Raw genomic sequence first — 24517 nt, 5'->3', positions numbered from 1 at the left:
CAATAGGGATAACAAGCATTTTATACTTATGCACCACTACTATAAAGTTATTTAGTATCTAATAAGATGTTGTTGATTTTCAGATTTTATTTCAAGGAAACTCCAGCATTCTGAAAAATACTTTAACTTGTTCTGTAAATGAGCACTTGGTTGTTCACTGAAGATTCTGGAGGTTCATGCATCAGAATTGCATTACAGAAGGTGGTTAACTTAGCAAGAGAAACATTTGCCTTGTAGATAATCCACATTGAAGAATCAGAAACAGTTAAGCTTATTTCCAAGAATTATTTCAAGAATATATGAAATGTGCATATCTGCTATTGTATTTCTAGAATATATCGAAGAGAAATATGATGAGTAGGAGTTTTTCCTGGACATCCAATGTATACTAATTTTTAAGGACTCCCAATAAATCTTATTTTTAAAGATACAGGTATTTTATACATCCTTTGGATCCTATGTATTAATGATTGTCTCATAGCTTTGTTTTGGGTAATGGTCCATATATACAGGGACTGCCAGGTATAAGGTGATGGCTTAGCTAAAATGCAGGAGTCAATTAGCAACTTTTAAACTCTGCATACTCAAATCAAATAGTTTATTTTTAATACATAGGAATAATGCAATTTAATTTGCACTTCAGTTGAATTAAATTTTACACAGATTTTTAACTTAAACCTGCTTAAATTAATACATGTTGAGTAAAATAAGCCAGCAAAAATAAGACAAATATTTTATGCTTTTTTTCTAAAAATTTATTTCTCTCCTTCCCTTTCCCCCTCACCCCCCCAAGTTGTCTGCTCCCTGTGTCCATTCGCTGTGTGTTCTTCTGTGTCCACTTGTATTCTTGTCAGCAGCACTCGAAATCTGTGTCTCTCTTTGTTGCATCATCTTGCTGCGTCAGCTCTCCGTGTGTGTGGTACCACTCCTGGGCAGGCTGCACTTATTTCGTGCTGGGCGGCTCACCTTACAGAGAGGTAAGGTGCGCGTGGGCTCCTCTATGCGGGGGACACCCATGCATGGCATGGCACTCCTTGCGCGCATCAGCACTGCGTGTGGGCCAGCTCATCATATGGGTCATGAGGCCCTGGGTTTGAACCTTGGAACTCCTGTGTGGTAGGCAGATGCCCTATCCATTGGGCCAAATCCGCTTCCATATTTTATGCTTTCAATGATCTGAAATAATTGGAAGCAAATTCAAAGAGTCAGAAATTAGAATGTAGGTTACCATGGCCTGGGGTGGTGGCAAGGAATGGGGAGATGCTTAAATTGTACAGAGCTTCTGTTTGGGGTGATGTTTTGGGATTGGATGGTGGTAACAGCAGTGCAGCACTGCAAATATAATCAACAGAAACCAATTTTATATTTGCATGTGGTTAAAAGGGGACATTTTAGGTTATATATATGTTACTAGAATAAAAATAAAAAATACATAGGACTGTATGACACAAATAGGGAACCCTAATACAAACCATGGACTATAGTTAACAGTACAATTATAGTAACAGTCTTTCATCATTGTAACAAATGTACCACACTAATGCAAGGTGGTATTAATAACAGGGTATATGGGCAAAGTATATTTTTGCCTGATTTTTATGTAAAACCTACAATATCAGTACATAAAAAGTAGTATTATTTTTAAGTAATATTCTAACAAGGCAAATTGCAAATTAGGACTATTTTAATGTTCACTATAACAATAAATACATAGTAGGTGCTAAGAATTATATATTACTCAAATTTTATTTCATTATGCCATTTGAATATTCTTCCTCTTTTATTAATAACCTTAAGTAAATAAAATAATTTTGAGTTTTTATCAAATAAATGTATACTTATAAATCACTATTCTCTGATAAGGTTATAAGTCAGGTGTTGTTTGTTAAGTTTTTGGAAATTGTAAGTGTGGACCTTCATCTTATTTACATTTGTCAGGATATTTAAACTCATAATTGAAGCTTGATGTCCTAAATCATGCAAAAATACACAGTTCCCATACTCTACCTTTTAATACTACCTTGCATTTGTGTGGTACATTTTTTTCTCACTGTGAGTATTGGATTTAGGTATCATTCTATTTTAAAAAGGATTTCATTAAAAGTGAAACAACTCTCTAGTTTTATTTTAATAAATGAAACTGATTAAACAGATGGAATCTAAAATTTTAAATTAAATAAGCAATATAAATCTGTTTCATCTTCTCTTAAATACATGGATTTCACTTAGAAATGAGAACAGAATTGTTGCTTTAAGAGAATAAAGTAATAACACTTCTACCAAATGTAATTATCAGTTTGTCTTCTGTAACAAGATAAAGTGATGCATCTGTATGAAGATAATCTTACATTAAGAATGAAGAAATGAACATGCAGACTCAAATGAATAACCTGGGTAATTGAAATCGAGTAGTGAAACAATACTTTCTTTATGGTGAGTGAGTGGAATAGCTTGAATTGAAGTTGTGCAGAAAGAAAAGATTAAGTATTATTTTATTTGCTTTGTTTAGAAATAGTTATTTAGGAATAAGCTTTATGTCCCTAATAGAATCAGACTGCATATACACATTTGATTAATATCTGACTAAATCTTTTTTTTTAATATAGTGATGTTCTAAGAAATTTGCAATTTTTTACTAATTTAAATCTCATTACAAAACCATGAGGCAAGGAAGATTATTACTATATTTTACAGACGGGGAAGCAGAGGCTTGGAGAGAATTTTATTGACTCATCTAACATCACATAGCTACTAAGTAGCAGAACAGGATTAAAACAAGAGTCTGTGCACTAAATCAGAGGTTGTAAACTATGGTCAGTGAGCCAAATTTAGCCTACCACCTGTTTTGTAAATAAAGTTTTATTGGAACACAGCCACACTCACTTATGCACCATTTAGGTCTTCTTTCCCTCTGTAAAGAAGGTGCTACAGGGTTGAGTCGCTGCAGCAGGGATTGTATGGCTCTCAAAACCTAAAATATATACTAGCTGACCCTTTACAGGACAAATTTGCAACTCTTGCTTTAAATCTTATATTCTTTCAATTCCTTTTGGCTAAGCTGTTTTTAGTGTGCTACCTGTTTCCTGTCAGGACCTTATTTTATAGCGTAGCCTAATCAAATTCTAATGAGACAGCAGGCTTGATATTATTTTAGTCCTTTGATCTTTGCTGAGACTTGCATAAAGGCACATTTCTGAAAATATCTATAGTATGCTTGAGAAGTTTCTAAATTTAAAGCTTTGGGTTGAAAGATAAAATTTATGGCAAGCTTTTTGTTTTGTTGAATTTTTCTATATTATTATTCATTTGTTTTCTGTGATTTTTCTGTAAATTCCCTTTTTTCCCCATCTTGATTTCAGCTTTGAATTCACTGAACTTTTTGAACACATTAATTACTTTCCCTTTATTTTTGGAAAATTATCAATCATTAATTTTAAAATTCTGCTTCTAGCCAATCCCTTTTTCCTTTTTCTGTAAAGCTGCCATCCATTTTTCCTTAATTTGCTTTCCTATTTTCCATCTCCTTACTTTTCTGAATCCAGGGTAATCTATTCTACTTTTCCTACCCACTAATTTCAACTATCTTATTTCTAGAATTTCTATTTTTATCTTTTCTGTCCCTTATAAATACTTTAAACCATTTCAATAATCATAGTTATTATTTATTCAATATCTGAAGTCTTTTTTGGTTTTCTCCACTGATTCCTACCATTATGTCCAATACTTTTGACTATGAGATAGCTACCTTTTCCTAAAAGTTATTTGTGTGAATTTTTGGAACCCTCCGATGATGGTAGATGTGTTCAGAATTGACTTGCATTTGCTTTAATATACAACAAGTTCACTTCTAGCCTGGAGCCTCTTTAAATTTATAGTTTAAAGTTTTATGGATGATGATGATGCAGTTGGAAAAAATGAGACGGGCCAGCTTGTATTGTGATATTCCCCAGCTGCCTGCAATACACTTCAGGGCTGAAAGTGACCTTGTATTATCTCGGTGTTGTGAAGCCAGTTTACATCTCCTGCTCTGTTTCTTTTTACTTTCGAATATTGTCTTTCAAACTAATATGTCTTCAGGTTTTCCAGTCCTGAGAAAGACCTGCCTTTGGTGTACTTTTGCTTTTACCAATCCGTGAACTCTCTACCATTATCCATCTCTCCTTTATTTGATATTTTGCCTTCTAATCATTTATGTAGCCATCACTTAATTACTTAATTACTGAAAAAAATGTTATTTTGTAATTTTTACGTTAAGAAGTTCTCAATCTGGAAAATTAGAAAGGTTTAAAACTCACTTTGTAATATGATCTTAAGTATATATATATATTTGTAGCAGTTCGATATAGTTATGAATTCCAAAAATAGGTATTACATTATGTTTGTAAACTGGTCTGTACCTGGGCATGATTAACTTACGATTAGGACTTTGATTGGGCCATGTCAGTAGGGTGTTGAGTCCCAGCCCTTTGGTGAGTGGGGACTCAAACAGATAAAAGGCATGGCAAAGGAGAGTTGGAGCATTTTGATGTTGGGGTTTTTAATGTTGGGGTTTTGATGTTGGAGTTTGATGCTGAAGTCTTAAACTTGAGCCCCAGAAAGTAAGCACACAGAGGAAAGTAAAGCAAGCCCTGGGAAGAGAGGAACCCTGAGCCTGGAAAGAAGCAAGACCCAGGAAGAGAGGAACCCAGGAAGCCTGAACCCTCCCAGATGTCGGCAGCCATCTTGCTCCAACACAGGCAAAAAGACTTTGGTGAGGGAAGTAACATGATTTATGGCCTGATAATGTAAGCTCCTCCCCCAAATAAGTACCCTTTATAAAAGCCAACAGATTTCTGGTACTTTGCATCAGCACCCCTTTGGCTGACTAACAGAGTATTGAAATAGAAATATTAGTAAAGTGTCTAGGGACCATTAGGAAAAATCAAGATTATTTTTGTTTGGAACACTTGAAAAAATGTTACTTGAATGAGTATGTCCTCTAGTTTCTGTTGGATTTCTCACTTTCCATTTTAGTCAATTTTATACACATTGAGATATTGTTCTACTGTGTTGTTTCATTTTAATCATCCAGTTTCTGTCTTCCACCTTTATGCTTTCTGCCCTTCAGCAAATATTCAGTATCATTTAATGCAAATGATCCTCAAATCTATATCTCTGCTACAGAACTTTGTCCTACACTATAGCCTTGCATTTCTACATACTTTGCTTGCATTTCTACCTGTATGTTTTCCAGTTAACTTGAATTTAACATGAGTGAAACCAAATTTATTTTCACCTGCAAAGTGTCCTCTTCAGTTTTTAAAGTTTCTCTTCATAATGCTGTCATTCTCCCAAAGACATTTATAATTTTTAAAGTCACCTTCCACCCTTCTCTCGATTGGCCCTCCCATGGTTAATCAGACATAAATTTGGACTCTATTGTATTTCTCTGTCACTTGTATCTTTCTTTGCCTTTGTAGTAACTACGTTATTTCCCAGTTCCAGGCCTTATCTCCTCATGCTAAAACTGCTACAAAAAGCTCCTCACCACATTTACAGCAATGAGGTTAGGGGAAGGGAAAAGAAAACTTGCTTAAGAACAGCACACTCTAGCATTTTCTTGTAGCCAACTGACTATTGTCAGCTGTCAATTATTTCTTGCAGAAATCACACTCACCCATTCTGCTGCATAACAAGATACTCTTGCCTTTCAACTGTGGATGGTAATCAACTGCTTTAGCTTTAATGTTTTCCATGCTTTTATAAAACATAACGACTGTCAAACAACAGTTTGACATTCATCTGTTAAGGAACTTCTCCTGCCATACTTATTTTTTTGTGTGTATTTCTTGCCAAAATATCTGTACGCTATTGATATAAACATCTCCAGAATCCATGAACATATATGAGAGATAACAAGCAATGTATGAATATCATACTACCATTTCATATGGTAGGACAATTTTCCAATGATGTTTTATTTTTTGTCTACCATAAAAACAATTTTATAGTCTAATATTTGCAGACTATTAAATACTTTTTTATTTAAGTGGGTTTCCAATAGTTGGTTCTTTCTGGTAATTAATCCAGATTGACCTTTTTTTTTTTTTCTCTTAACTGAAATGTTTAGGCCATTTAATTTAATGTAACTTTCAATAAGTTTTTTGTTTAAATGTACCATCTCCTACTTATTTCTATTTTTCCCATATGTTCTTTCTTCCTCTGTTTCTACAACCTTGTTTTATATTACATTTTAGGTTTCCACTTCATTCCTGGTATTCACTTATTAGCCACAGCTATGTGTTTCATGTATATTAGTAGTTCCTGAATTGTATAAAATACATCTTTAAATTATTAGAGTAAACCTCTGAATAATATCACAATTACACTTCTCTTTCCCAAATAACTTGTCCTTTGTGCCACTGTTGTCATATATTTTGTTTCTTTGTATGCTGTAAACCTCATAATACAGCGACATTATTTTGTGCAATTAATAAATGGTCTTAAAAGTCATTAAAATGTAGGGTAAAAGCCATATAATATATTTATCCACATATTGACCTTTTCTGTACCTCTTGATTTCTTTCCTAGATCCAATTTCCATCTGGTATCATTTTCCATCTTCCTGAAAGAAATCCTTCAACATTATTTATAGTTAAAGTATGCTTGTGATAGATAGTTTTTCTGAAAATGTGTCATTATTTTGCCTATGTTTTCAAAAGATATTTTCACTAGGTAAAAAATTCTAGGTTGAAAATTTCAGTTTTCTCTCAGAAATCTTAAGGATGTTGCCTACATGCCTGAATTTCAGTTACCATGGTTTAAATAGCACCAGTCTCTCAGCAACATGGTTAAAATTTCAGTTACCATGGTATATTAACTGAGTAATTGCGTAAGTATAAATTTTGCTCCTGGCTCTTTGGGATACAGATCACTAAGAAAATAACAGATGCATGTGATGATCAATGACCAATCCTGCACTTCTTGAAAATTCTGTAGGTGACTGCACCCTGTCCATCTGTTACTCATTTCATGCACAGGAAGCAAAGTGTGCCATTCCTGTGTTCCCAGTGATGAACCTAAGTGATACTTTATAAAAATGATCATCAGAAGAGGGAACTGGTTGGTAAAGATGAAAGTGCAGGAAAGAAGTGAAAAATGATAATACTGGAAGTACAATTCAAAAGAAAAGTAAATGGGGTTATGGAAGAAATTGTGGGATTGTTGACATTGCTGCCATTAGAAAAACTCTAGGTATACAGTCAGAAGAACTTACCAAAAGCTAATATATTGGCATAACTGAAAACAGTGTTTTGATATAAAAACATAGCTGTCCCACAGGAAGTGACCCTGGCACTGCCTTTCGTTTATTTTCATCCATAGTTCTATATAGATAGTAGGTGCTCAATATATATTTACATAATTTATTCAAAATTTAATTTCTCTATCACTAACTAGAATCCTATAATTCATTTTATTTATCTCCACTATCCTCTCTTTTAGAGGAAATTCATTTCCATACATCATGCAACAAATGTATTTTGGTGGGAACTGTGATGCTTTTTATGTGTGAAATATGAGCCTTTCAGTTAATTTCTTTATGTGACTAAAGCAATCTTTCTAACACCCTCCAAGCAGAACCAGCTACCTTTTCCCCTTCATGGTTTTCAGCAAATGTCAGACCTCATTCATAAATCTTTTGCTGTAATAACTGCTTATCAATCAGGGTTCAACTGAACCTGGTAACTATGTCTGGTTTGGTCAGGGAATCTTCTGTACATTATCAGCTCACCTTTGACATAATGTATTTTCTAAATGCTTTCTTTGTGATGTGCTTTTTCTGTATGAAAATTCAGTTTCCTGTGAACCTGTGCATTTTCTTGTACAAAATGTACTATGGTACATTTTGTTTTGTTAATTTTACTTAGAATTAAGCATTACTGTAAAAGTTTGTATGTTTCATTATCACTTGAAGCATAAATAAACAAATGGGTTGTTCCTTCTTTCAGAATCTTCTGAGAGATAAATATGATGGAACTTTTCCTTTTTTAGTAAATATTTATCATAGATAGGTAAAGACATGTTTTAATTAAAAACACCTATAATATAAGTTTAGGGTAGTGTGGCAGTTTGATGCTGGATAGTCCCCATAAAATCATGTTCTTAGAGCTAATCCATTCCTGTTGGTGTTACCTATTGTAGATGGGATCTTTTGATTAGGTCCCTTCAGTTAAAGGCCTTTTGATTAGATTACTTCATTAAGCATGACCCAAGGTAGGTCTTACTGAAGTCCTATATAAATGGGATGAATATCAAGAGAGATACAGAGAGAAACCTCCAGAAGCGATAGAGAAAGCCCTGGAATCCAGAAGGTGAAATCAATGGAACACAGAAGCAGAGAGGAACACACAGAAAACCAGAGAAAAAGCCACCGAAGCAGAGAGAGAGAGCCTTGAGAACAGGGAAATGAAATCAACGGAACCCAGGAAACAAGAAGCCAGAAGTTGAAGCAACAAAACCCAGAAGAGAAGGGAAAGACCCGCAGATGCCACCATCTGCCTTGCCAAGTCTCAGAGGAGTCCAGGATCCCAGCAGCCAGTCTTCAGGAAGAAAGCATTGCCTTGATCATGCCTAGATTTCGACATTTTTCTTAGCCTCAAAACTGTAAGCTAATAAATTCCCATTGTTAAGCCAACCCATTTCTGGTGTATTGCTTTTGACAGCTTTTAGCAAACTAAAACAAGTATCAAAAGATACATTTTTGTAAGTTAAAAACGTGCTTTCTGTAAGAATTGTGGCTTTGCAATTCACGTCCTTGGAAAGGGATTCAATTATTATTTTCCTAAAGATTCATGTAAACTTTACATTTTTCTTTCATTATATCCTCATAACAAATATTTTTGGCTTCCAGAAATATTTATCTTTAAAGTGACTTCCTAGCTTTGATTAAACTAAGTCACATGTCTAATGGGAGCAGGGGACCATCTCAAGCATATTAGTTACTTTGATGGGCTTTTCATACAAATTCAGTGAGAGGTACTGCAGTTGAACATATTAACGAAAAAATTCATGTGACTTAGTTTAATCAAACCTAGGAAAAGCCAAATTATATAATGGTGATGACAATTCTGTTTTAACTATGGAGTATGAAATAAAAGATAATAGCTATAAGCTCCAGTGTGCTTACCTTGAAGAGTGAAAACTTAACACTGAAATTTTCCAACATTTATTTACTTATTCATGTTTATTTTATAAGGTCATGGAGAATCAAAGTGGATGTCAATAAAATTTTGATTGTATTAATGGGCAAGGTTTAAAGTAATGTTTCGCAGGGCGGGGCAAGATGGTGGCTGAGTGAGCTTACCTGATAATCTCTCCTGCAAAGAAGTGGCTGGGCAGCGTTGGAGGTTCTTTGGGACCAGGCTGTTCCGGGATTTTTGCAGGGCAGGAGGTGTCTGGACATCGATTTGGTGGGAAGGTAACAAAAAAAATTCATCTATAAGATATAATTGAGACTCTATTACATGGAGATGGGAGCTGCGCGTGGGACGCTCCCTCCTGGGGTGGGTGGAGCCGCGGCACCGGCGCTGTGGCGATGATTTCTGGAGGCTCTGCGGTACTTGGGAATTCATAAGCCCTGAGCAGGCTATTGGGGGGTTAACAGGACAGGAGGCCTTTGCACACCTATTTGGGGAGACAAACGGGAGTTTTATTGCGAAGCGGGGAATTTTTGATTGCGGACACAAATAATAGCGCTTCTGCCTAGAGCCCCGCCCTCCCAAGCCCAGCTGCTGATCTGCAGCAGACTTAAATTGCTAGCAATAAAGAGACGTCACCAGGAGGCTGTTACAGGGTCTGGCAGGGTGGGAGATGTCTGGAAGCCGATTAGGGGAATATTTTGTGAAGCGTGGGAATTTCGGTTTTGGACTCTGTTATCGATGTTTCTGGCTGGAGCCCCACCCCCGGGCCTGGCTACTGATCTACGTCATTAAATTGGCTGCAGTGTAGAGGCGCCCCCAGTTCTGGGGGCTTACAGGGTGGGAGGTGTCCTGAAGTCGAATTGGTGATACATCCACAGAATAGATCCCAGTGAGTGAGTGAATTGTGGGGTTCAGACACATAAGATAGAGTTTGTGGATGTGACCTCACCCATAGGGCTGGCACCCAGCTGCGGGGATCCCTGAAGGCTGTGATGCACTGTGGTGCTCCCAGGCTTCCTGTTAACCGGACTTGAGGTTGCCAGGTCTGAGTCCCCTAAACCCTGGTGGCCCACACCCCAGAGACTCACACCTTTTGAGTCTTCAATATCTCAGACTTTCCATCCCTGAATCCATCATGCCCTGAGGTCCATCTGAGGTCCTTGAATGTCCTAGCCCTCAACATTTGTGTTTTTTCTTTTTTGTTTTGTTTTGTTTTTATTTTTATTTTATTTTTTATTTTTTTTAATGTCCTGATTGCTAACATTGCATTATCTCCTAGTCTTTTCTCCCAGCGTATCCCCCAAAGTCTTTTTTTGTTTTTTTTTTCAGTTATTTAGGTTTTTGTTGTTGTTGTTGTTGTTGTTGTTGTTGTTGCTGTTGTGGTTGTTCTATATATTTTTTTCTTTTCCATACTTGTTCCCCTCCCTATACCCACCCCTTTTTCTTTCTTCCTTTCTTCTCTTCTTTTTTTCGTCTCTCTCTCATCCCCCATCTTCTTCTTATTCTATTTTATCTTAACTATACAATAGGTGCTGCAGGGAACACCTCGCATTTGCTGGGTTTCCTCATCCTCCGCTGCCTCATTTCTGTGTGAATTGATTTTGGCTACCTACACTATCCCCTTTCCCCTACATCTTGATATCCCCCATCATCTACTGTCTCTCCTATATTCCACCTCCCTTTCTTTGATCCTCAAAGTGTCTAACTCTTAATTTCTAATACCTTTGTTTTGTTTTCTGTCTTTTATCCACTCTTGAAACTATTGCCTTTCTTTTCTCTTTCTCTCTCTCACGAAAACAATAGCTTTTTAATTCATACCATATTCTTCCCATATTCAGTCTACTACCTCATTATAGGTACTCTACTTACTGCTATAACTCTACACAACTTACATGAATCTAATATACATCCTCCCAGATCTCATATTGTTGCTCCGTTAACATTTATCACCAATACTACTTTACACTTTTTCCTTGCTTACACAACTGCCTTTCCCTGGCCCTAATATTTTCCTTTAAAGTGAACTCAACCAGCAATAAGAAATTAGAATAAGAAGAACAAAGTGACAAAGAGAAGATATAACACTTATGCAAAAACAACAGCTAATTAATCCCCAAGACTAGACAAAGAAGCTAAGGAACTGATTAAACCCATCAAGATAAAATGATGACCAGACAGCAACAAAAATCTACAAACCAAACCAGTAATCAGGAAAACATGGCTGAATCCAATGAACAAACTAAAAACCAGGAAGGGGAGCAGAACTTCGCACAAGTAATGAAAGATTCAGAACATTTATCACTGACAAATTTAATGAAGTAAAGGAAGAGGTTAACAACATGAAGACAATACTTGGAGAGGAAATTGCAGACATACACAAAAAGATAACAGATCTGATGGGAATGAACACCACATTTCAAGAAATCAAAAATACACTTGCAGCAAATATCAGCAGACTAGAAGAGGCAGAGCAGAGAATTAGTGATGTGGAAGACAGTACATCGGAAATCAAACAGATAGTAGAATTGATCGATAAAAAGATAGAAAAAATCCAGCTAGGACTTAGGGACCTGAAGGACAATGCAAAATGCTCAAACATACATATTATAGGCATCCCAGAAGGAGAAAAGAAGGGAAAGCGGTCAGAAGGAGTGTTGCAGGAAATAATGGCTGAAAACTTCCCAAATCTACTGAAAGAGACAGATGTACATATCCAAGAAGCACAGTGCACCCCAATTGTCATAAACCCCAACAGGCCCACCCCAAGACATATACTTGTCAAATTATCCAACGCTCAAGACAAAGAGAAAACTCTAAAAGCAGCAAGAGAAAAGAAAACCATCACATACGAGGGAAGCTCCATAAGATTAAGTGCTGATTTCTTATCTGAAACCATGGAGTCAAGAAGGCAGTGGTATGATATAGTCAAGGTACTAAAAGAAATAAATTTCCAGCCAAGAATACCCTATCCAGCTAAACTAGCATTCAAAAATGATGGAGAGTTCAAAATATTCACAGATAACAGAAACTGAAAGAGTATGCCAACAAGAAACCTCCCCTTCAAGAAATTCTAAAGGGAGTTCTGCAGGAAGAAAGGAAAAAACAGGAAAGGCAGAATTGGAGGAGAGTGTAAGAGCAACAAAAAAGACAAAAAGAGAAGTGAAAAAAACAAACAAAATATGACAAACACAAGTCCAATCAAAATATGGCTAACACAAATAATTCCTTGAAAGTAATAACACTGAATGTCAACAGATTAAACTCACCTATCAAAAGATTCAGACTGGGACATTGGATAAGGAAATATGACCCATCTATATGCTGTCTACAAGAGACACATCTTAGACCCAGAGACTCATGGAGGCTGAAAGTGAATGGTTGGAAAACAATCATAAAGCAAACAATAACCAAAAAAATGCAGGAGTAGCTATATTAATATCAGACAAAGTAGACTTTAAATGTGAAACAATTGTGAGAGACAAAGAAGGATACTACATATTAGTGAAAGGGACAATCTGTCAAGAAGATCGAACGATCATAAATATTTATGCTCCTAACAAGGGCACCTCTAAATACGTGAGGCAAACACTGGAAAAACTAAGTGAAAGAATAGATGCATCTACAATTATAGTGGGGGATTTTAATACACCACTATCAACTCTGGATGGAACATCTCAAAAGAGAATCACAAAAGAAACAAAATATTTGAACAGTATATTAGAGGAGTTGGATCTAATAGACATATATAGATCATTACACCCAAACACAGGAGGATATACATTTTTCTCAAGTGCACATGGATCATTCTCCAAGATAGACCATATGCTAGGCCACAAAGAAAGGCTTAATGAATTCAGAAAGATCGAAATCATACAAAATAATATCTCTGACCACAGTGGAGTGAAGCTGGAAATTTGCAAGGGCCAGAGGCCCAGATTTCACACCACGATTTGGAAATTAAACAGCACACTCTTAGAAAAACAGTGGGTCAAAGAGGAAATCTCAAAAGAAATCAATGACTACCTTGAAACAAATGATAATGATAACACAACATACCAAAATTTGTGGGATGCAGCAAAAGCAGTACTGAGAGGGAAATTTATAGCCATAAATTCATATATCAAAAAAGAAGAAAGAGCAAAAATTGAAGAACTAACTGCACATTTGGAGGAATTAGGAAAAAAACAACAAAGTAATCCAACAGGAAGAAGAAGGAAGGAAATAACAAAGATAAGAGCAGAACTAAATGAAATAGAAAATAAGAATGCACTTGAAAAGATAAACAAGACCAAGAGCTGGTTTTTAGAGAAGGTCAACAAAATTGACAAACCTTTAGCAAGACTAACAAAGAAAAAAAGAGAGAAGTTGCAAATACACAAAATAAGAAATGAGAAAGGAGATATCACCACAGAAATAAAGACTATCATAAGAGGATACTTTGAAAAACTATATTCTAACAAAAATGACAATTCAGAGGAAATGGACAAATTCCTAGAAACACATAAGCAGCCCATAGTGACGAAAGAAGAAATGGATGATCTCAACAAACCAATCACAAGTAAAGAGATAGAATCAGTCATTAAAAACCTCCCAACTAAGAAGAGCCCAGGGTCAGATGGCTTCACAGGTGAATTCTACAAAACATTCCAGAAAGAACTAACACCAATCCTGCTGAAACTATTCCAAAAAATCGAAACAGAATGAACATTGCCTAACTCCTCCTATGATGCCAACATTACCCTAGTACCAAAGCCAAACAAAGACACCACAAGAAAGGAAAATTACAGACCAATTTCTCTAATGAACCTAGACGCAAAAATACTTAACAAAATACTTGTCAGTCGTATTCAACAACACATTAAATGAATTATACATCACAACCAAGTGGGATTCATTCCAGGTATGCAAGGATGGTTCAACATAAGAAAATCAATCAATGTAATACATCATATAAACAGACTGAAGGAAAAAAATCACATGATTATATCTATAGATGCAGAAAAAGCATTTGACAAAATACAGCACCCTTTCTTGATAAAAACACTCCAAAAGATCGGAATACAAGGAAATTTTTTGAACATGATGAAAGAGTATATATGAAAAACCTACAGCCAACATTGTTTACAATGGAGAAATCCTAAAATCCTTTCCTCTAAAATCAGGAACAAGACAAGGGTGCCAACTGTCTCCCCTTCTATTTAACATTGTCTTAGAAGTACTTGCTCGAGCACTGAGGCAAGAACCAGATATAAAAGGCATTCAAATTGGAAAGGAAGAAGTCAAAATTTCATTATTTGCAGATGACATGATCCTATACATAGAAAACCCTGAGAGATCTACAACAAAGCTTCTAGAACTCATAAATGAGTTCAGTAAAGTCGCAGGTTATAAGATCAATGAGCAAAAATCAGTAGCATTTCTGTACACCAATAATGAGCAAGGTCAGGAGGAAATCAAGAAACAAATACCATTTACAATAGTAAATTAAAAAATCAAATATTTAGGAATAAATTTAACTAAAGATGTAAAAAACTTATACACTGAGAACTATACAAGACTGTTCAAGGAAATCAAAGAAGACCTAAATAAATGGAAGGATATTCCCTGTTCATGGATATGAAGACTAAATATTATTAAGATGTCTATCCTACCAAAACTGATCTACACATTCAATGCAATCTCAATAAAAATCAACACAGCCTTCTTTAAGGAACTAGAAAAACTAACTATGAAATTTATTTGGAAAGGAAAGAGGCCCCGAATAGCCAAAGACATATTGAAAAAGAAAAACGAAATTGGAGGAATCATACTACCTGACTTCAAAACATACTACAAAGCTACAGTAGTGAAAACAGCATGGTATTGGCATAAGGAGAGACACACAGACCAATGGAATCGAATTGAAAGTTCTGATATAGAACCTCATATATATATAGCCATATAATATTCAATAAAACCACCAAACCCTCTCAACTGGGAGAGAATGGCCTATTCAACAAATGGTGTCTGGAGACCTGGATATCCATATGTAGAAGAATGAAAGAGGATTACCATCTCACACCTTATACGAAGATCAACTCAAGATGGATCAAAGACCTAAATATACGAGCCAAGACCATAAACCTTGGAAAGCAGTGTAGGGAAACATATACAGGACCTTGTAATAGGAAATGGCTTCACGAATATCACACCAAAAGCACGAGCAGCAAAAGAACAAATAGATAAATGGGACTTCCTCAAAATTAAAGCCTTCTGTACCTCAAAGGAGTTTGTCAAGAAAGTAAAAAGGGAACCCACACAATGGGAGAAAATATTTGGCAACCATATATCTGATAAGAGACTTATAATTTGCATATATAAAGAACTCATATATCTTGAAAATAAAAAGATAAACAACCCATTTAAAAAATGGGAAAAAGATTTAAACAGACACTTCTCCAAAGAAGAAATACAAATGGCTAAAAAGCACATGAAAAAATGCTCCAAATCTCTAGCTATCAGGGAAATGCAAATCAAAACTACAATGAGATACCATCTTACTCCCATAAGATTGGCAGCTATGAAAAAAACAGAAGAATACAAATGCTGGAGAGGATGTGAAGAAATGGGAACGCTCATCCACTGCTGGTGGGAATGCAGAAGGATCCAACCATTCTGGAGGAGAGTTTGGTGGTTTCTCAAAAAACTAACCATAGATTTGCCATATGACCCAGCAATACCACTGCTGGGTATATACCCAGCAGAACTGAAAACAAGGACACAAACCTATATATGTACACCAATGTTCATAGCAGCACTGTTCACTATCGCCAAAAGTTGGAATCAACCCAAATGCCCATCAACAGATGAGTGGATCAATAAAATGTGGTATATACATACAATGGAATACTACTCGGCTTTAAGAACAAATACACTACAAATGCACATCATAACATGGATGAATCTTGAGAACCTTATGTTGAGTGAAGCAACCCAGGCATTGAAGGACAAATACTACATGACCTCAATGATATGAAATAAGCAAGCTGCCTCAGAGAGCTAGAGACTGGAAGATAGGCTTACAGGAAATCGGGGGGGGGGAGGAAGGATGTGAGCTGACATCTGCAGGGGTGGAATCTATGATGAGCTGGCGGTAAGTATGAGCACAAAGAAGAGATAAAATGGGGGCTAAGGGTTGCCTTTGGGGGGCTTTTTGGGTTTGAGGGGGGCTGGGGATGGACGGGGGGTAATATTGCCCAAAAAATGGGGGGGGGGGGCAGAGGGGCAACATACGAACATAGGAGAGTGTCAGGGGTTGGTTGAGAGTAAAATGCTGAGAAAACCATATCAAAATATAATTAGGAGGGTTACCTGTTTAGGATGCTCGGAGGGGATGGTCTGAAGTGGGACGGACTCCTGGGGAATGTCTGAATGCTCATTTTGCCAGGGTGGGTTGTATCACTGGGTAGAGACCCAAGTAGTGAGAGTGGGGGTGGACCCACATCCTGGGGAGGACTAATGCCATCAAATAGAGGGAACTGTATCTCTCGAGAAAAAGGGTGGCTCCCAGGGCATTAGGGCAGTTGAGCAAGTCAGGCCCTGAACACTGTTGCAAGTATCTCTGGACGTGGCTCCTTGGGAAATGGAGATTGGCAGTTGCTGTGAGCCCCAAAGAGGAGGGGAAAATGTATGTTGAATGGATGGAACCAAGGTAAATGTGGGGGCAAGAGAGGAGTTTTGCGAGAGCACACAATGATGAATATAAAACATGTAATATTACACCAAAAACATATAGGGGATGACAGACTAATAATGTAAACCATAATGTAAAACATAGGATAACTAAAAACTTTAGAAAACTGTATATCCTAAAGTATGGACCACAATGTAAGCACAGATGTTACCTTGTTTGAAAGCTATTGTCTCGGAGTCTTTACATCAGTTTCAGTAAATATGATATGAAAAAGTTAAAAGATTATCGCAGTGGAAGGGAAAAGGTTTTATGGTGGATGTGTGGGAGTACTGTATATTGTATATATGAATTACTGTGATCTAGGGCTCCTGTGAAGAGAAGCTCAATAATTAGGAAAAAAGAAAAGAAAAAGATAGGATGTAGAATTTTTTCAAATAAATATGTATTCTATATCTAACCTTTAAACTCATCGCTATATTCCATTTTACTAGTAAGGGATCCTGACATTATATTGGGCTTCACTTTTCAGGAAGTTTTGGATCACAGAGTGGTTCAACAATGGCAGTGGAGGAATACTGATATGGGATGTTAGGGACAGGCGATATGTGGTTGACAGGGGGTTATACAGGGCATATGTCCATGGGGCATGGAAATGTTTGGATATACTCATAGTGGAAACAATTAAAAACAACAGCTGGGGGGGGTACTGGTTTACTGGCGGGGGGGGGGGGGGCTCTGTCATGGTCCCTAGGGGCGCAGCAGCAGTCCCCCAGGTGCAATGGTAAGGATCAGGAAGGAATGTGGGTCCAACAGTGAGCCCCTGATACTAATGACTATGCTTGTGAGCCTATACACCTGAAATAAGAACAAGGCCTAGAGCAGCACTGTGCCTAGGAGTTCCCTCCTGACAGCCTCCGTGTTACTCAAATGTGGCCAGTCTTGAAGCCAAACTCAGCATGTAAATGCAATGTCTTCCCCCCAGCATGGGACATGACACCCGGGGATGAGCCTCCCTGGCACTGAGGGATCACTACCAAGTACCAGCTGATGATGCAACTAGAAAATGACCTTGAATTAAAGGTTCAACACGGACCAGCAGAATAGCCCTGTCTACATATAATAACAGGAGTTAAAAATGCTGTTTGACCTAAATTAAGGGGGAAATGGAAAGGACAAATGAGTTCATATGGCTATGAGTCTCTAAAAAAACGTCTGGAGGCTGTCAGAAGGATTGCCCTTATGCACACCTGAGCAGAGTCTCAGAGACAGATAAAGTAGATACAACCCCAGGTATTGGTCCTTTTGAGGGCTAAAGAGACCCACAGGTTCTATCGTCATGGCAGATGGGGTTCACTGCCATGTCATTTGGCCCTTCTTTGGAGCTGTTGTTTCTGCGTGATGGAGCTGGACTCAGATGGGATCTCTTTTCACAAGCCTTTCATGCTACTTTACTGGAATTGTAGTTGGTGCTGGGGCTTAAGATATATCTAGGGGATTTGAATCTCTGGATTGACAATATGATAGCCAGGCCCTGACCTCAACCAGACTTCAGCTCCTACACTCTGATTTACTGGACTTACTCCACTCAGGCAACATGGAGTTGAAGAATGTCAACCACCACACCATGGAGCCTATGTGCCTACAACTGAAAGCAGGAGAATTGCATCCAATATCCATGTGGAATCTAAACCCCCTCTTGACATAGATGTGGAATGGACACAACCAAGCCAAGGTCCACAGGAAGGAGGAATACAGTAAAGATCAGAGTGGACTTAATGATATTCTATTCATGAACTATTGTGGTTAATAATCGAGAAAATGTGGCATTGATGTGGAAAAAGTGGCCATGGTGGCTGCTGGGTGTGGGCAAGGGAGGGAAGAGAAGAGATGTGGAGGCATTCTCAGGACTTGGAGTTGTCCTGGGTGGTGCCCCAGGGATAATTGCTGGATGTTGTATGTCCTCCCATGGCCCACTGGATGGAACGTGGGAAAGTGTGGGCTATGGTGTGGAACACGGGACATGGGGTGCAGCGATGCCAGAGATGTACTCACCAGATGCAATGGATGTGACATGATGATGGGGGAGAGTGTTATTGTGGGGGGAGTGGTGGGGTGGGGGCGGTGGGGGCGAATGGGGACCTCATATTTTTTTAATGTAATATCTTTTAAAAAAATGAATAAATTGAGTAGAATTTGAAAAAAAAATAAAGTAATGTTTCGTGAAAGGCATATTATAAAGTAGTACAGAAAATTGGAAAAAATAAGTGGGGTCTGATGATTAGTAAATAAGAAAGGCTTCACGGAGAAGATGTTTGAACATCTTCCAAATGGTAAAGAGGGAGCATGATAAAATGCAGAAAAAATAAATCTTCATGTTTTAGAAATCAATGTAGAAATAGGAAAGAAAGAAAATAAGCCAAAGTATGTATAGGTATCAGACAACAGATCACTATGTCAAAAAATTGTATTAAGGGGAAAAAAGAATATTACCCTAACAAGTTAGGAAGAAAGCAATTGTGGAAGAACTTGATCTTTTAGAGGATTTTATTGAGATGTAAGCTTCATTCAAGAGGGAGCAGAAGATCAGCTGGCTTTTGAGTTGGGAAGTGCCATTGTATGGGATACAGTTTCTGAGCTCACTACCAGGTTACCAGATGCCACTTACATCTTTTGGGCCTTGACTCTATCACTGATATTCTGACTTTTTATTTTAATGTTCATAGGGTATACTCCATCAGAATACAACTTTGCTCACAATTAAACTGCTGGGGTTTTTTTTCCTTAATAACTTCTTTGACTAAATAAAACAAATGAACTTTACTTGCTTTGACAGGTGAGTAAATCACATACAAGAGACCACAGAAGCTCGAAAGTTTCCCCTTCTCCCTCCCACCAGCGCTGCCATTGAACTTAGTAGATCTCTGCATGAACAGCAATCTGATCTTTAAGAACATAGAGGTAAGAGAGGAAATAGATGGGAATATGAACCCTATAATCAAAGCAGACAAATTTCAAGTCCCATTTCAGTAGCCTGCAATGTCTTTGTTTAGCTACTGGCTAGAAGGCTATTTTTGCTGTCAAGATGATAAATGAGCCTCAAGTTCCACATATTTATCATATCTAGATTCAGCTATTATAATGTGCTTTATCTGAATATGAACACAACAGGCAAATAAAATGCAGTAAGCACAAAATAGATCCGCTCACTGAGTGATCAGAGCAAATTCCTCATAAACATGAAGACCGTCCACACCGCCACTTTCACCACCGCCATCATTGCCTCCACCAAAACCACCACCTATGCGAGTCTTATCTATTCACAGGACTCCACAGGTTCTTTCCTGAGTGCCTCCAAATTCATTATCTCTCTTCTCATTATAAGCCAGATTTTATCAGGTGCAGAATCATTTACCCAAATACCATTTTTAATTTGATCATTGTGTGAAATGATGGTAATCTTGGAAAGGAAACATACATCATTTTAATCTTAAAGAACTTGACTCATGACAGGAATTAAATAAACATCTGACAGCCATTTTCCTCTTCTCTCATAAAGTACTAAGTGCAAAATTTTCTCTAAGTTTTTGTATCAGTTAAAAAGGTTCTCATAAAATGGATCAACATTTCTTCCTTATTGCAAATCACATGCATAGGTTTAAGGTATTATATTTTTCCTGTGAATAAAATCATTTACCAACCTGTAAGTCAAAAGAGGCTCTTTATTTTGGGGGAAAAGCTATACTGAACTTCACTGGTTCTATATTAGAGTTCAACAAAGTCTTCATGGGGTGTACTTCTACTTATCTTGAACCAAACTTTAAGTACTGAGGTAGTAACATCATTTTCTGGCTGACGAGAGAACAGGCTTTCACACATCTCATTTTTTTGTGGTGCAAGTTCACATATATTAGAAGATTGTGTTGGAGTGAAATTTCGTATAGAGAAGCCTATGGTGAGGGAGAAGCCATATCTGATCCAGGAAATAAAATATTAATAGTACCTTCATGCACCAGTAATGACCAGGGAACTATGAGGAAATTCTTAAAGTTTACCTTGTCTTAATGTACAACTCTTAGAAGGAAGTCCATAAGTTAATGCCTAGTGAAACAAGAATAGGGATTCAGTTCTGAGTAGAATCAAAGTGAGTCTTTCTCAGAGTTTCTCAAGTCATTAGTCTGTTTCAGTTTATAAAGATTTTTTTCCTCCTTAATATTCAGTATGCAAAAAAAGTCTGTTATATCAAAATAGCTTCTTGTACTTTAACCTTATCATTTCCTTGGTTTTCTAAGAAGTAAGTCTCATCACTTTTAAAGGAACATAATATTCAAACCTGCTTTCTCAAAGTCAAATCCTGAAAAGTATCTTTTTATTTCAAAATATTGCAAAAGATTTTTCTTTTACCTTGAAAAAATTAAAGTAATAAAATATTTAAGTTTCTTTAATATGTTATCAGTTGAATGGAAAGTATTTAAAAGCATTATAAAATTAAAAGTGATGCCTTAACCTTCTGTTGATTAAAATTGTATGAGTAAAAATTTCATATGAATAAAAAAAACAGTCTTCTCAATAGTGAGAATGATAATGCAGTGCCTCAGTAGATATGTTGTTAACAAACTTGCTATTAAACGTATATTCCATATCATACAGCAAATGTTAAAATATGAGTTAGGACTTTGTGAAATATCTTTATATAAAAACACCTCCAACCTATTAATATACATATAGGATATTTATGCCATTACCAAGAATTTCATAACACATATATTTTCCATTGGAATGTGTAAATTATTCAGTTTAATGATATTATAAAATACAGGGAGATAAAGTGCTTTCGCAAAGGTCTCACTGAATATTAATCACAGAGACAGATATAGAACTTATTTTCTGACTCAAAACAAAATAGTACCACATAATTTATTGTTCTTTTTATTTTTCTTGTATAGGAAATGTATTTGTATGCAGCCTACAAATGCAAATGTTTTTATAAACTTTGAGAAACTCATCCCTGATCTCCTACATTGTAGTGCTTGGCAAAAATAATTTTACTTTAATTTCTGGTTATAGTGGGAAAAAGAAACAGGATTACCTAGTCCCCACAAACATGCAAAAAAAAATGGACAAAATGGATTAAACAACTTTTTTTCCTCCAGATAATGGACAACAAACTGTTCAGTACCACCATCAGGGGGAAGGGATATAAATAGAAAAAATGTCTTACTAGTTTCTTCACTTTCTGCCTGGAGGCACATTCTGGACTATCAGGCAGAGGATGATCCCAAGCAGAGCACATCAGTCTCATGGAATAGAGACAGAGACAGAGGTTCAGGATGGCTGAGGTTGCTTAAATTCCTGTGCAGGAAAAAAGCTATGGAGTTCTATATATGGGTTACAGTGAATCTAGACTGAATTACAAGATTTGTATATCTAAGATACAACTCCAAGAGGCTGAATAAGAACTCACAGAAAACTGTAAGCAGAATATTTTGCAAAGTTAAAAGGGAACTGGGAGGCATTTGAATTCCAATAGCCATATTGGTACTGGGGAGTCTTTTTTGATTGCTCAAGTTATTCAATAGATACTCCAGAAGAACTAACCCTTAGTGATGTGGTTGTATCTTCCCTAGAGTAAAGATTACTCTATATGCACCCAAAGCTTTAAAAAAGCACCACTTAAGTGGTCAATCAGCATAGTATTGGCACAAGGATAGATATATAGACCAATGGAATCAAACTGAGAGTTCAGAAACATACCCTCATGTCCATTGCCAATTGATTTTTGATAAGGCAGCCAAGTCCACTAAATTTGTAAAGAATAATATCTTCAACAAAAGGTACCAAAACTGGATATCCACATGCAAAAGAATGTGGGGGAAAGGGTATCTCATACCATATACAAAAATGAAACCAAAATGAATCAGACTTAATTTATAAGAACCAGGACAATAAAACTCCTAGAAGAAAACAAAGGGAAACATCTTCAGGACCTTGTGTTAGACAATAGTTTCTTAGACTTTACACTCAAAGCACAAGAAACCAAAGAAAAAATAGATAAATGGGACCTCATCAAAATTTAAAATCTTTGTGCATCAAATTTTATCACAAAAGTGAAAAGACACTATACTTAATGGAAGAAAATATTTGGAAATCAGATATCTGATAAGGATTTAATATCTAGACTATATAAGGAAATCCTACAACTCAATGAAAAAAAAAACACAATTTAAAAATGGGCAAAAAACTTGAATAGACATTTCTCCAAAGAAGACATACAAATTCCACCCCCCCCCAAAAAAAAAACCCACATGAAAACATGCTCAACATCATTAACTATTGGGGAAAAGAAAATCATAACCACAATGAGATACCACTTCACACCCACTAAAATGGCTACTATTTAAAAAAACAAAAACAAAAATATTACACTTTTTGGAGAGAAAATAGAGAAATAGGAACATTCCCTCATTGTTGATGGAAATGTAAAGTAGTCTGACTGCTGTAGAAGACAGTTCAGCAGGTCCTCGGAAAGTTAAGTATAGAATTGCTACATGACCCCACAATCCCACTTCTAGGTATATACCCAAAAGAATTGAAAGCAGGGATTCAGACAAATATTTGTATCCCAAATGCCCTACTTTGCCAAAGGCTGCCAAATGCTAAAATACCAGAAATGGTTGGCTTTTACAAAGGGGATTTACTTGGGGTAAAAGCTTACAGTTCTGAAGTTGCAAAGATGTCCAAATCAAGGCATCATCACAGATGCTTTCTCATCAAAGGTTGGTTGCGCACAGATTCTGGATCTGGTTACATGATGAAGCATGACTGCAGATAGGCTGGTCTTTCTCTGCTTTCTCCTGGAGCTCAGCTGTGGGCAATTGGTCATCTCTCCCTGGGCCTCATCTACTTGAGCCTCTCAGAGCTTCTTTGTCTTTCTGCAGCTGTGGGTGAACCTGAAGTCCTCTCTCTCACATGAACTGGGTCAAAATGCAGAGCTCCCTCCTCTGTCTCTGTTCATGGAAGGCTTTAGTGAGAGGGTGGAGACTCTCCCTGTCTCACTGACATAGTCCAGTCAAAAGTGATCTTATTACGTGTCCCTTAACAGAATCTAATGCAATCAAAGGGTCTCATTCCCACAGTAATGGATTAGTTCAAAAACAGTCTTTTCTGGGACTTACCAAATTCAGACTGTCACACTGATGGTCATAGTGGCATTATTCACAATTGCCAAAAGATGGAAGCAACCGAAATGTCCATCAACCAATGAATGGATAAACAAAATGTGGTATATACATGCAATAGAATATTATTCAGCTGTAAAAAGGGATGAAGTCCTGATACATTGAAGACACCATGGAGAGCTAAATAGGCCAGATACCAGAGGACAAATATTGGATGATCTCATTGATATGAAATAAAGTAAGGAAACACATAGAGTCAGAATCTGGAGTAAAGATTACTAGGGGCTGAGCTGTGGGGTAGGGAATGGGAACTTAATGCTTGAGTTGTGCAGAGAGTCTATTTGGTTGGATGGTAATGTAATGTGTTAGTAATGCATAGTGATGAGGATAGCAGAACATTGTGAATGTAATCAACAGCACAAAATTATATATGCTAATATGGTTAAAGGTGGGAAATTTTAGGTAGTATATACTAGAATATTAATTTTAAA

Source organism: Dasypus novemcinctus, chromosome 16, assembly GCF_030445035.2.
Source record: "Dasypus novemcinctus isolate mDasNov1 chromosome 16, mDasNov1.1.hap2, whole genome shotgun sequence".
Taxonomy (NCBI): Eukaryota; Metazoa; Chordata; class Mammalia; order Cingulata; family Dasypodidae; genus Dasypus; species Dasypus novemcinctus.
Note: the sequence above shows the minus strand (reverse complement) of the source record.